The sequence below is a fragment of the Vicia villosa genome, unplaced genomic scaffold (assembly GCF_029867415.1).
Source record: "Vicia villosa cultivar HV-30 ecotype Madison, WI unplaced genomic scaffold, Vvil1.0 ctg.001937F_1_1_1, whole genome shotgun sequence".
In the NCBI taxonomy this organism is placed as follows: Eukaryota; Viridiplantae; Streptophyta; class Magnoliopsida; order Fabales; family Fabaceae; genus Vicia; species Vicia villosa.
This window is the reverse complement of record NW_026705781.1, coordinates 117396-133064: the sequence shown is the minus strand read 5'-3', so window position 1 is coordinate 133064 and position 15669 is coordinate 117396. Positions and strand designations below refer to the sequence as shown.

Here is a 15669-nt window from a genome sequence, read left to right as displayed (position 1 = left end):
TGATTCAAAGGGACCTTTTGGGTAGGATTGATGACTTTTCGATGAAGGCCACTTGGATCAACAGTAACATCCGGCCTCTGAACAGACTGCCTTAATTCTCCTTGTCCACGGGTAAAGGTTTGGATAGCTTCCAAAAATGGACCCATAGTAGTCCCTATTTGAGCCCTAATATCTGCCATGTCTGTGATAACACGATTTTATATCGTATATTTAGCTTGAAATCCATAAATATTTACGGAATTTTCCGTTTATTATACTGTTTTATTATGATATTATGCGAGTATTTGCTTTGTTTCAGGTTTTATACTCTTATTGGGATTATTTGTGAAAAGGAGAAGAAATGGAGCTAAAATGACTATTATTTGTACCTAAAAGATGAAAAAGGGGTGCTGAAGCAAGAAAGGGGTGTTTAGAAAGCCCAAATGTGCAAAGCGATGACCCAGCCCATGAAGGATTAATTGTGTGTGGCCCAAATCATCCCAGCACGTGGAGACGCACGTCTCCAACGTTCTTCTGCCACGTCACCAAGAGGAGACGCCCGTCTCCAACTGCTCCTGGATTTTCTCCACTTGAGACGCACGTCTCAAGTCGTTCAAAGAAGTCTCCCCAAAAAGTGGAGACGCACGTCTCCAAGCCCCAGTCAGAGAAACTCCTCTTTTCACCCGTTTAATCTGCTAACGAAGTGCTGCTGAAATTACTCCGCGACCATTATTTTCTTTTCTGCTTTCAGTTAAACCGCTTTATTTTTCTCACGGCAATTTCTACACTGGAAATTGTTGTGAACCTTTTATAAATCTAGCCTTACGTTAGATTTATCCTTTTTATTCCTTGTTTTAAATTTCTGCCCGTTTATTTCCGAAGAATGATCCAGCCAACCTGTGGTGGAAGTTCGATACTTCAAGATTCAATTCAATTCAGATTTATTTTATTTCAGGTTTATCATTTACCGCTTTATTTATTATTGTTATTGCATGATATATTGTATGCCATTTAACATGCCTTTTATTATAAACCAAATTAATTTATGCATGCTTAACTGTATTAATATGTTTGGCTAATGAACTAAGATATCGGTATGTAAAGTAAGTTAACCGTGGGATCCGAAATAAATTGGCTTAATTATATTTTATTAAATGTCACTTGTTTTTGGTTTGTATGTCTAAATTAATTAGCAAGTCTTAAAACCAATAGAGAAAAAGTTTGAGGGGTTAAGACGGTCAAAGGTTAAAATCAATAGAGCGAAAGTTTGAGATCTTTAACTGGATAGTAGACATAGGACATTAGTTTTAAGGATGGCGAAAGCGTATTAAAACTAATTAGAACTTATTTATTTTCAAAAAATGTTTTTACACCCGCGCGGGATGGCGATAGCGTACGTTAGGGATATTAGCATGTTCCGAGTCAACAGAGCGAAAGTTTGAGATTAGGAGATTTAAATAGATAACAACTTCATAAAACAAGCATTTTATTAATTACGTTGTTTCCAAAAAGCTTTTCTAAAATCTAATGGGATGGCGAAAGCGTACATTACGAGTTAGGATAGTAGTCTAAATCAACAGAGCGAAAGTTTGAGAGGAGGACTTTTAATCAATTGAATTAATAAAGATTTTTAATCGAATTAATACGTTAGGCAATGGACCTTCGGATCACCTAAAGTTAAACGAAATACATATTGATATCTGTCTATTATTATATTTCTTAGTATTCACAATCACTTCCCCTTAGAAACAATCAAAATATTAGTAGCCTTAGCTTTACATAGTAACCTTAGATAACGGTAGATCGATTCATAGTCCCTGTGGATTCGACGGATTTACCTAGAAAGATAATGAATCACTCTTCGAAGCTTGGGAACGATACAAGGACATGCTTAGACTATGCCCTCATCATGGACTCGAACCATGGCTGATCATCCATACTTTCTATGGTGGTCTCCTTTATAACAATAAAATGACTATAGATGCCGCTGCTGGCGGAGCATTAATGGACAAACCCCACGATGAAGCATACAACCTCATAGAGAACATGGCACAAAACCATTACCAATGGGGTGGAGAATGAGCCGCTCTAAAGAAAACCCAAACCAAAGGAGGAATGTACGAAGTAAGTGGTATAGACCGCGTTAACGCTAAAGTAGACGCTTTAACTCAAAAGATCGAAAACTTAACCATCACTCCTTCAGCCACCACTGCTGCCGTAACACCTAACTGCGAGATTTGTGGATTAAATGGACACGTAGTTGCCGAATGTCAACTCTTGACTGGTGTTCCATCTGATCAAGTAAACTATGCTCAAGGAAACCCTTATTCTAACACGTACAACCCTGGATGGAAGAACCATCCAAACTTTTCGTATAAGAACAACAAATGCGTTGTACGCACCTGGACAAGCACCTATTGTCCCACCTGGCTATCAAAAAGCGCCTGTAGCTGCTCAAAACGCCTCTAGGAAGTCGAACTTAGAAATCATGATGGAAAACTTTATAGCTTCCCAACAACAAACCAACAAGGACTTCCTAAATAAAAACATCCACAATAGTGAGCAACTAAAACAATTATCGAACAAAGTAGATGCCTTAGCTACGCATAACAAAATGTTAGAAACTCAAATTTCGCAAGTAGCTCAACAACAAGCACCTACTGCTGCCCCTGCTGGCACGTTTCCTGCTCAACCACAACCTAATCCTAAAGGACATGCGAACGCGATAACACTACGAAGTGGAACGAACTACGATGGACCTATCGATCCTAGAACTCAAAACGCACCCATGTCACAACAAGAGCCAAAGGAAACCAAAAAGACATCAACTGATGATCAAACTGCTAAGACCAATGAGAATAACACCGAAGTGGAACCTGAAAAAGAAAAACCTTACGTTCCACCACCACCTTATAAGCCACCAATTCCTTACCCTCAGAGATTAGCTAAATCCAAAACCGAAGCGCAATTTAAAAAATTTGTATAACTTCTAAAACAATTAAACATAACCATACCTTTCACAGAAGCCATAACTGAAATGCCTTCGTACGCCAAATTCTTAAAAGAAATTCTATCGAACAAAAAGAAACTCGAGGATAACGAAACTATAACACTTACCGCTGAATGTAGCGCTATCATCCAAAATAACATGCCTCCCAATTTGAAAGATCCTGGTAGCTTTTCCATACCCTGTGTAATAGGAAAGACTATTATAGAAAAAGCCTTATGCGACTTAGGAGCCAGTGTTAGTTTGATGCCTCTTTCAACCTGTAAGAAACTAAATCTGGGTGAGCTTAAGGCAACGATAATCTCTCTTCAACTAGCTGACCGTTCAGTTAAATACCCTGTAGGAATGTTAGAAAATATCCCTGTGCGTGTAGGCCAATTCTACATCCCAACTGACTTCATCATAATGGATATCCAAGAAGATTCAAACATCCCGATCATATTAGGAAGACCATTCTTAGCAACCGCTGGTGCAATAATAGACGTTAAACGAGGAAAGCTTACCTTCGAAGTATGAGAAGAGAAAATCAAATTCATTCTTTCCCAATTCCTAAAAGCACCTTCTATAATTGACACATGCTGCTCTGCCGACGTAATCGACGAGTGTGTAAATGAAATAAAATCCGAACCACATAAGGAAACCGAGATCCTAAGAATTCCTATACCGCCAATTTTTGAAGATGACAACTGGCGTGGGGAATATCAAGATAACCACCTGAGTGAATGTTTGGCATTAACTCCTGATCCTATACCTGGGCCTAAGAAACCTGCTATAGAACTTAAAACACTACCTATCGACCTTAGGTACAAATTCCTAGACGAAGAACTTAACCGACCAGTTATAGTTAACGCTAATTTAGGACAAACCGAGACTGAAAAATTATTCATTGTCCTAAGAAAATACCCAACTGTTATAGGATATAACATATCAGATCTGAAAGGAATAAGTCCTTCCCTCTGTATGCATCGCATTATGCTCGAAGAAGATTGTAAAACCTCTAGGGAGCATCAAAGACGAATAAATCCCATCATGAGCGATGTGGTTAAAAAGGAAATCCAAAAACTGTTAGAAGTCGGAATCATATATCCAATATCCGATAGTAAATGGGTTAGTCCTGTTCATGTTGTACCAAAGAAAGGAGGAGTTACTGTAATCACTAACGCAAAAGGCGAATCTGTAGCACAACGTACCCAAACTGGATGGAGAGTGTGCATTGACTATAGGAAGCTAAACAAAGCCACCCGAAAGGATCATTTCCCTTTACCATTCATAGATCAAATGCTCGAACGCCTAGCTAAACACTCACATTTCTGTTATCTGGATGGACACTCCGGATTTTTCCAAATTCCTATCCACCCTGACGACCAAGAAAAGACCATGTTTACCTGTCCTTATGGTATGTAACACACCGATATCCGCTGCACGCATCAACCGTGTCGGCCAACCGAGCATGTTACCGGCTTAATCAATAATCCCCCCTAGGTCCGCTTATCGGCTGCCCAGGAAATATTGTTTTTGCCTCCCGCAGGAATCGAACCATGTACCTAGGGGATAAGTACATATTCATAGCAATTCCTGCTACCACTTGACCATACTAGCTCAATTGGTAGCAGGAATTGCTATGAATATGTACTTATCCCCTAGGTACATGGTTCGATTCCTGTGGGAGGCAAAAACAATATTTCCTAGGCAGCCGATAAGCGGACCTAGGGGGGATTATTGATTAAGCCGGTAACATGCTCGGTTGGCCGACACGGTTGATGCGTGCAGCGGATATCGGGGTGTTACATGGTACGGTCGCTTATAGACGAATGCCTTTCGGACTTTGCAATGCACCCGCAACCTTCCAGAGATGCATGATGGCAATATTTGCCGACTTCCTGGATGGAATAATGGAGGTCTTTATGCACGACTTCTCTGTCTGTGGAGGAAGTTTTGAAACATGCTTAGAAAACCTTGAATTGGTACTCAAACAATGCGTAAGCGTTAACCTACTCCTTAATTGGGAAAAATGCCATTTCATGGTTCGACAAGGAATCGTACTTGGACACATCGTATCCGATAGAGGGATCGAAGTGGATAAAGCTAAAATCGAAATCACCGAAAACCTTCAACCTACCAAAATAGTTAGAGAAATAGGAAGTTTTCTAGGACACGTTGTTTTTTACCGATGTTTTATTAAGGATTTCTCTAAAATAACCAAACCCTTAACCGAATTACTGATGAAAGACGCTGAATTCATTTTTAACGATAAATGCACTGAAGCATTCCGAACGCTTAAACAAGCATTAATCTCTGTGCCGATTATGCAACCTCCCGACTGGAGTGAGCCTTTCGAAATAATGCGCGACGCAAGCGATTATGCTGTAGGAGCCGTTCTAGGGCAAAGAAAAGATAAGAAACTACATGTCATATACTATGCGAGTAGAACCCTAGACGAAGCTTAAATGAACTACGCCACGACAGAAAAGGAACTATTAGTTGTCGTATTCGCGTTAGATAAGTTCCGTTCCTTCTTGGTAGGAGCCAAAATAATCATATACACTGTCCACGCCGCTATTAGGTACCTCTTAACCAAGAAAGACGCCAAACCTAGATTGTTAAGATGGATCCCTTTATTACAAGAGTTCGACTTAGAAATTAAAGATAAAAAGGGAACTGAAAATGTCGTAGCAGATCACCTCTCTCGACTGGAAAATCTGAAACCCGAACAAGTACCAATTGATGATGATTTCCCTTACGAAAGACTCATCGCTATATTGGAAGCTAACGAATTAGAACCATACCATCCAATCACTGAACCCAACAACTTCGCAGAAGTAGCTTTAGCCCGCTCTGCCACACCTTGGTATGCAGACTTCGTAAATTACCTAGCTGCTGGTGTACTTCCTCCAGATCTAAGTTACAAACAGAAGAAGAAATTCTTCCATGACCTAAAACATTACTATTGGGACGACCCCCTCCTTTTCAAAAGAGGCCCCGATGGAATCTTTAGAAGTTGTGTACCCGAGGAAGAAATAGGAAGCATAATAACACATTATCATTCAGCACCATGTGGAGGACACCATAGCACATCTAGAACATGCGCCAAAATCCTTCAATCTGGACTCTTCTGGCCTAACCTATGGAAAGACGTTTATTTTGCTGTATTAAATTGTGATAGATGCCAACGAACCGGAAATATCTCGAGACGTGACGAAATGCCTCAAAAGGGCATCCTAGAAGTAGAAATACTTGACGTCTGGGGAATATACTTTATGGGTCCGTTTCCATCATCATTCGGAAATAAATATATACTCGTGGTTGTCGATTACGTTTCGAAATGGATAGAAGCTATCGCTTCTCCTACAAACGATACACGAGTAGTGATCAAACTCTTCAAAAACGTTATCTTTCCTAGGTTCGGTGTGCCAAGACTGGTAATTAGCGATGATGGGTCTCTCATTTCATTTCAAGAATCCTTGAAAAAATCCTTCGAAAATATGGAGTAAATCATCGAATAGCTACACCATACCATCCACAAACAAGCGGACAAGTAGAAGTATCTAACCGCGAAATAAAGCAAATATTGGAGAAAACTGTTGCTATATCTAGAAAGGATTGGTCATCCAAATTAAATGAAGCTTTATGGGCTTATAAAACAGCTTTCAAAACTCCAATCGAAACCACCCCATTCAAACTCGTTTAGGGAAAATCATGCCACCTTCCGGTAGAATTAGAACATAAAGCCTATTGGGCCATTAAGAATCTAAATTTAAACTACACTACCGCTGGTGAAAAACGACTTCTAGACATAAACGAACTAGACGAACTTAGACAAGACGCTTACGAAAACGCCAAAATCTATAAAGAAAGAACGAAAAAATGGCATGACAAGCGTATATATAGGAAAAATTTTAGCATAGGCGATAAAGTACTTCTATTTAATTCTAGACTAAAATTATTTCCTGGAGAGTTACGATCTAGATGGTCTGGTCCTTTCGAAATTACTAACATATTTCCGAGCAGAGCGATAGAAATCAAAGGAGAAACCGTAAAACCTTTTATCGTAAATGAGCAACGTCTTAAGTATTACCATCATCTCGAACACGATGAAAACATTCAAATTTTTAAACTTGACGAGCTGCCCGCTCATTCAGAAAAATGATTTTCTATTTAAAAAATTGTCGAGCTTACGACATAAAGCAAAGCGCTTGGTGGGAGACAACCCACAGTTATTTTTATTTCTATTTAAATATTCTATTCTATTTTTGAATTATTTTAATTCTCCTATATTTTTATGTTTTTCCTACATCTTATAATAATTACTATAATTATAACCGCTATTTTTAAATCGTGAAAATCTCTCCTTTTTATAATTATAATTATTATTATAACTTGTTACACTTTTAATTTTATTTTTCTCTTTATTTTTCCTTTTAAACAACACTAGCCTAGTTCTAACTTAATTTTCATATTTTCAACTTATAGGCTTTCTTAACTACTAACTCATCAAGATGCAAGAAATTGACAATATGGAAGTTGTGTTCCGTGGTAGAGGGCAAGAAGCAAGATATGCTAAGCTAGCTGAGAGGCAAATGGATTTGACTCGCTATACTCACCACGCGACTATGGAAAGGTTAGGTATCGCAGAAAGCGTCATGCACTTGCTGAACCAAATTGGTTGGACCGGTTCTCACCTGTTCCGCAAGTTTAGTACTTACCGAAAGCTCACTCTGGAATTTTTGAGCTCTTTGACTTATCTGCCTAACTGTGGACAAGGATTGAGGAAAGGAGTTATCCTCTTTTGACTTTTTGGATTAGAATATCAATTTTGCATCCGAGATTTTGCTGCAATGTTAGAAATCCCTCATGGATCAGATGCATACACCACAGTCCCTGAAGAAAGTCTTGCATACTGGGAGTTGGATATATTTTGGGGTAAGATCACTGGTAACGATAACCCTGAAGAGAACGAGTTTCAATCCGAGAACATTCATAACCCTGCTTTCAGATACTTGCAAAAGATCATCGCTCACTACATCTTCGGTAAACCCAATAATGTCACTGAAGTTTCTAGAGAAGAGTTATTCATCATGTTCTGCACCTCTCAGAATCGTACGGTCAACGCCATCGCATTTATGATAACAAACTTCGAGCGCATCACGCAAGACGAAGTTTCACCTATTCTGATCGGCGAATTTGTCACAATGATTGCAAATGCTATAGGTCTGAGAACACCTCTACTTAGATTGACACCTTTTGGTTCCTACAACTCTATGAACATTCGCTTCTTCTTTAATCGAGGTATCATTGGTAACCTTGGACCTGATCAGTTTGATTTACTCATCGATAATAAAGTACTAGATCAGTTCACCTTACCGAATCCAAGGACGAGTGTGCACAACCCTGCTAACTGGCTTTACTATGATCAAATCCCTGAAAGAGAGTCATCTCCAGAGACACCACAAGCTTATGAACATTTAGATGATGACATGTATGTAGCAGAACAAAATTCTAAACCCGACACTCCTCATGGATACTATGGAAATGGACATATACCCGTAGATTATCTCGAACCTGAATACGAACCTATGCCTGAGGATGATCATATGCCTGAATATAAGCCTCTACCCGAAGATGAACCCATTCTTATGTACGAACCTGAGACTCCTACTGGTTCACAAGAAATTCAATCTGAAGACATGACTGACATCGAGCTCGAGCAACAACAACCTGCTGCATCTGCTGAATCAGTGGCCCCGAGAAATGCTCCTCCGAGGATCGAGCCTGCTCCTAATCAGAACACGCATGGGCAAGCCATCGATGCACTGCAACACGAAGTAAAATATGTGCGCAACGAGCTACACACTCTGCAAATGCAGTTTTTCGACTTCATCGACACCGTCAATGCTCAATTCGACAAAGTTTTCAAACACATTTATTCTAATGTGCACAACAACAGACGTGGCTAGATGTTAACTTTTAGGATATTAGATTTTATTTCTAGTTTTAGCAATTTCCAATTCCTAGTTTAGATTTTTATTTTCTGCATTTTTACATTCTGTTTCAATCAACACTCAGTACCAGTTTTAATACGAAATGCATTATTTTATTCATCACTGCTACTGTGTTATATTATTCTGCTGACTGATTGCTATATATCTATGAATGCATATAACTCACTCAGTCTGGTATTTTGCTGTTTATAGTAACATCACATGTCACATCTGTGCTATTCTCATAATTTTTGTATCTGTCAACACGTGACTATAGCACCACATGCGAGATAGGCATGTCCCTAGGCTAGGAGACGCTTGTCTCCACCTCTGTGGGACCACCCTTCTGCACGTTAAGGACAGGAGACGCCCGTCTCCATACCCTGTCCCCCTGCAGACTGCCTACCTTAGACACGCGTCTCCCAAGGGTAGCAGGATGCATGCTTCATTTGACCGCACAGACCACCAATTATTCCCTCTTTGAATTTTGAATTTTGAATTTCAAAATTCATCATTCAATATTCATCCTTCTCCCCATTATTTCTTCCATTTAAACAACATAAACCACATTCATCCTCCATCATCACCTCTTTAAGTCTACATCATTTCCCATTTCCCCATTCCATTAAAATTTCAAACACCACCATAACTTCATTTTAATTCTATATTTACTCCACCATTTTCAAACCTCACTATAAAACCACACCACCACCACTCTTTTTCTTCATAACCTCCTAAACCATTTTCTCCTCTTCTACTCTCCACACTATTTTTTTCCAAACACATCATGCCTCCACGTTCTGTCATCCGAAGTGTGCGTCCTGAGAGGCCACCTCCCGACCTTTCACATATTATCTTTCGAGAGGAAGACGACAATGCTCAAAGAACCAAATACCTCGCTATCTATGAACGTTCGGTTGTCCCCACGAAATTCGTGAACATCGAATGTCTAGAAACTCTGGGTCTCATGGATGGTGTCACCCGTTTGCTCACAAAATCTAGCCTACATCATCTCTGTACCGAACCCGTACCCACTTATGAGCCGCTCGTTTTAGAGTTCTTAAGCTCTTTCCATTACGACACTCCTTCTGATCAACCACTTTTAACCGGTAACATCCAATTTCGGATGTTTAACCGTGAATTTATTTTGGATCAAGAAACAGTTGCTACGTATTTTCATTTTGAAAATGCACCAAATGCTCACCGCACAATCTTTCAAGAACTCAATGGCCGACCTTGGGAGGAACTCGCTTTCGAATTTTGGTTTAATCTGACTCGCGAAATTCCTACCGGTTGGAGGACCCTACATGCTTCTCATATTCAAAACCCCGCTATACGTTATTTTTAACGTGTTTTGGGGCACACTATTTTTGCAATATCCAACAACCACAAGTTAAACCAAAATGAATTATTTTTCTTATACTGTGCGCTAAATAATTTCCGTATAAATGTGTCATACCCCAATTTTTGACCCTAAGATCACACATCATTTTCATACCAATCATCAATCAAGAAGTTTTAACCTAGATCTCTACTTGCAATGCTGTGCTCAATTCATCTGCAAAGGAATCATCGAGCACCCATGTTTTAGTTTGTATATATTCCTTTACTAACCAAAATACCAAAAAATATTGCCTTGTGCTCTTGTATGTTTGTGTTTTGTAGGTACCAAGTCAAAATACCCATCAAAGGAGCATTTTTCAACATTTTCACTGAGCAAATCGATTTGCATAAGGTGTAAATCGATTTACACAACTGTTTCTGCACCAGATTTGCTTCTGCCATCAGTGCAAATCGATTTGCATAAGACAGCAATCGATTTGCATAACTGTTTTTGCCCCAGATTTTGCCTTTTTCAGCAATGTAAATAGATTTGCATAATGTGCAAATCGATTGCACCAGCACGAATTTGGAAAAATGAAGGCAAATTTCAGCTTTTTGAAGTGTTGACATCATTTGCAAGCATGGGAAGCATGACTTGGTTCTTACATTTGATTTCCTACATCATCTAATCATGTACCCTCATGTGATTGCATCAAGACCATTGGATTTCATTTTTGGCTCCAAATCACTTTTCCAAGCCTAATTCTATTTTCCAATCCTAACTCCAAGCCACAAAATTTCCCAAGCCTAAGTGCTATAAATTGAGGCACTCCCCTCTTCATTTTTCAAGCTTTGATAGCCAAGAAACTTATTGCAAATTCTCTCCTCACCTCTTCCAAACCCATCACTCAAAGCTCTTTCTCTTCCACACAAATTAGTGAGTCACATCTTGAACCTCACTAATTTAAAGCTAAACCTCAACATAAACACTACTTTTCTTCATCAATTGTGAGAGATCAAGGCTTGTGGTTGTGTGTTCTTGAAGAAGATTCAAAGTTTGTGGAAGATTTGGTAAAATTCTAGATCCAATCCATAATTCAAGATGTGATCCTTTGTTGTTTATGCTTGATGCACCTTTGGTGCTACATTGATGAGATTTGCTTGCTTAATTGATACATTTTCGTGCACAAATTGATCCAAGATCACAAGGTGTTTGGTTTTATGTTTAAACAAGTTTTCTTCTCTTTATTTGCTGTTTTTTTGAAAACTGTGTTGTGCAAATCGATTTACATCTGGTGCAAATCGATTTACACAACTGAAAACTGCGCAGATTTTGAAAACAGAGTTGTGTAAATCGATTTACACTCTGTGCAAATCGATTTACACTGGGCAGAATGCTGATTTTTTGTGGTTTTTGACTTGTTTTTGGTTCTAACTCATCTTCTACTCCATTCTTTTGATATTTGCTTTGAATCACAAGTTAGAGGCCTAATTTCTCTCTAATTTCAATGGACTTAGGGCGTCGATAGGATGAGAATCCAAATCCGCAATATTAAGTGATTGAAATTATGGATGAAAGGAGTCTTTAATGTGGTTCCATCTTTTATTTCTTTTTATTTTGGTCGATGAAAGTCTTAATGCCTTGAGAATTCTTATGGATTCTTGGTGAAGACTAGATCACTCACCATTTTTCTTTTCGTGCGGTATTGCTTTCGGAAAACGATCTACATATCGTTCTTCTCGCATGCATTAGCACATAAAGTTTTGACCGGCCTCGTTGTAGGGTGATTTCTACATAAATCACTTGGCGATCTGCTTAACATAGCGCAATATTTCGTGTCCCGAATAAAAAAGATCAAATATGGAAGAGAATTGTATGCGGTTGATTTAAGACTTGTGGAGGTTTTTATCGTGTAGTCGCTATGATTTTATCAAGCTTCTGATAAACCCCATTGAATTTAAATCTGAGTACATCATTCACTCACCATCGATCTCCTACTAACTTTGATAACACACTTGACAAGTTTCAAGATGGTTATCTTTAACATTTAACAACTAACTTTAATTTCCGCACCTTTACTATACCGCTCTTTATATTTCTAGCTTTATCGCTTTATTTTATCATTTCATCATATTTACTTTCCGCCGTTTTTTCTTTGTCCACTTGGACATATGTTTATGCTTCCGTTATTTTTCTTTTGTCCACTTGGACCATACTTTACCTTTTTTTGGCTAAAACACTAATAAGCAATCGAAAAATCTAAAAAATACATAAGGCTCTCTTTGGACTATTGGTTACTATCCCTAGCGCTTTGGAGATTCGGACTTATGGACCTAGTACCTCTGGACTCATTCTATTACTATCCTGTGATTGTTCTGTCTGTCTGGCATTGTTCTGTTGTATGTTTATCAATGTGCTTAATAAAAAGTGGTGCTAAGACAATAAGTTCATCTGGATCCCCAAGTGTTAATGTATTGGTATTAATAATTCCAAAGGATGGGAAATCTACCTTGACTCACAATGTCAAGTGTTGGCTTCTTACTTCGGTTAGACCGTTCTTTTCCTTAGCTTTTATTTTACGCAATAGGATAGCCTCTTCATCTCCTCCCATTCTTAAATTTTCAAAATCTTCTCCCTTTTTCCAAAATATTCTTATGTTTGCAATCTTTTCAAAACCTTTTCTTTTAAAATATCTTTTGCCCTTAGTGGCTTTTCTTCAAAAGTTTAGACACCGTTAATTGTCGAAACGAGTGGTTATACCCCACGATTTTGAAATTGATTGATAATAACGAGATCTTTTCCGCGTGAGAGAGCTAGTGGCATACTCGTTGATTTTATCCGAGTTGGCGCCCTTCTTTCATTTGCGATGCAAAGAACTTGTTTGTTCTCATGCTCAAGATCAATGGCTGAGTATTTCTCTCTAACGACAACAAAGTGTTTATTCGTTTTAAAAACGTTTTTCCCAAAAGCGGAACTACATTAGCTCTGACTTCTCCATTGCACCGAGGAGGTATGTAGGCCCAAAGCTTAACGCTTTGCCGAGCTTATTTTAAAAATAAAACAAACCGTTTTTTAGCACACACACAACACAGATTTTCAAAAAGGTTCCTGTGGAGTACCACGGATATGAGGGGTGCTTTAAACCTTCCCCTCATATAATCAACACCCGAACCTGAGTTCTCTTTCTTGTTTTTTTAAAAACAAAACTTTGGGTTTTACGTTCTTTTCCCTTTTCCTTTGAAAAAATAAAGCGCGGTGGCGATTTCAAAACGGAATATTGATTCGAGTCAATCCCATGGCTTCGATATCAGATTTTCCCCGCTACAGAAAAATGGCGACTTCACTGGGGACCCAGTTTTAAGTGTGTTAAGCCTATTTTTGTTTATCTGTGTGTTTTTACCTGTATATATTGTTGTGTGCTTTGTTTGTTTATCTTCTTTTTTTCTTTTTTTTTCTTTTTGGTGCTCGATGGTTCCTCTGTGATGAGATAAAGTTCTAACCCGAACTTTGGTGAGTAACTTGAGATAGGAGGTGGTAAGACCAATAGTCGCATGTCAGGAGCAATCCTTACCATGAGCGTCATATGGTGGAACCCCAATCAGTGGAGGCCTCATGCAAGGTAGTAGAGGTTGTTACGAATCATCGTGATAACGCTATTACTTTCAATAGTGAGTGTCCGTAGAAGCTGAATGGCCTAGAACCCTTTTAACCAATCTAAGCCTTTTTAGGATGTAGTGCAGAAACAAGATCAAGTACCAATTTGAGCTTGTTGTCATGCGATACTACGCTCAGACGAGGTCTTTTTAGGCATATTATTGGCGCCCATGAGCAATTGTGCGTGCCGGTAATATCCGATAGAAGATTGAAAACTCTGGGAACCTTTGTAGAACCCGATTGGCAGGTACAAAATTCCTTAGAACACACCTTGTGGGATGGGTAGACCCATGGCTCCATGCTCGTGACGTCGAACCTTTGAACCTGGACTGTGTGATTTTGTGTGATTTGATGTGATCTTGTGTGCTCTTGATTGTGATTGGTGCATAAACCATGCATTCATGCATTCATAAAAAAAATGTGTCCTTTACAAATGGTTTTCAAGGAACTTAGAGACATTTTTTGTAAACATCACAGGTACTATGGATCAAAAGAGAAGCATCAAGATGTACACTTTCAGGAATTCAAGTGCAAAAGAATTGAAAGAGCTAGCAACTTTGGTTCCTAATCTTGACAACTTCAAAAGCCGTTATGGGAAATTGATCTCTATCTTGAAGACTAAAGTGGAAAAAGGGATTCTTGAGACTCTTGTGCAGTTTTATGACCCGGTTTATCATTGTTTCACCTTTCCTGATTATCAGCTTATGCCCCCTTTGGAGGAGTATTCTTATTGGATTGGTTTGCCCGTTACGAATGACATACCGTTTAGTGGTTTGGAGAAAGAGCCTCAGGTTGATGAGATAGCAGAGCTTCTTCATTTGAAGATATCAGATGTAAAAGCAAATATGACCAAAAAAGGAGGAATTTGGGGGTTGACTTCTAAGTTCTTGATTGGAAAGGCTTCTATGTTGGCTAGTAAAGGAAGTATGATTGCTTTTGAGACATTTCTGGCCTTGCTCATCTATGGTTTGATACTCTTTCCTAACATTGACAACTTTGTCGATGTTAATGCTATTCGGATTTTCATGATTGGGAATCCTGTACCTACTTTGCTTGGGGATACTAATCATTCCATTCACCATAGGAATGATAAGAAAGGTGGACTTATCAATTGTTGCACTCCTTTGCTCTATAAGTGGTTTATTTCTCACTTGCCTCAAGCTAAGAGTTTCTTGAACAATCCAGATGGTCTCTCGTGGTCTCAGAAGATCATGCCTCTTACTAATGGGAATATCCATTGGTACAATCCTGCTTATGACATTGGTGAGATTATTGATCGTTGTGGAGAATTCTCTAATGTACCTCTTCTTGGTATACAAGGAGGAATTACATACAACCCCATTCTTGCAAGGCGTCAATTTTGCTACCCCATGAAGGAGCGACCCGCTAGTGTTCTTGTGTCAGGAATCTTCTATCTTAATCAAGATGGAAATTCGGATATGAGAAATCGGTTTGTGCGTGCTTGGCACCATGTTGATAGGAAGAGACATTTGGGAACGAAACAATGTGTTGCTCTCAAAGACTACACTGATTGGGTTCAAGCTAGAGCTCATACTTTTCAGATGCCTTATTTACTCGAGGAGCCTTCTCTACTCGTTACTCCACCATTGTCTCTCACTACTCCTATTGAAAGTAGTGAGGAACATCTAGAGCTCGTGGCTAAGTTGAGAGCGGAAAGAGATGCTTTGGAGTTTGAGAACAAGGAGTTGAAGATACACTTGAAAGAA

At 38.9% G+C, this 15669-nt stretch overlaps 1 non-coding gene across 1 annotated transcript; it reads right to left on the bottom strand.

Moving 5' to 3' along the window:
• Positions 1–1791: 1791 nt before the first annotated feature.
• Positions 1792–1895, bottom strand: LOC131637173 (small nucleolar RNA R71). The gene has a single exon (XR_009294286.1). It is a non-coding gene; the product is annotated as a small nucleolar RNA R71 (small nucleolar RNA).
• Positions 1896–15669: the final 13774 nt, after the last annotated feature.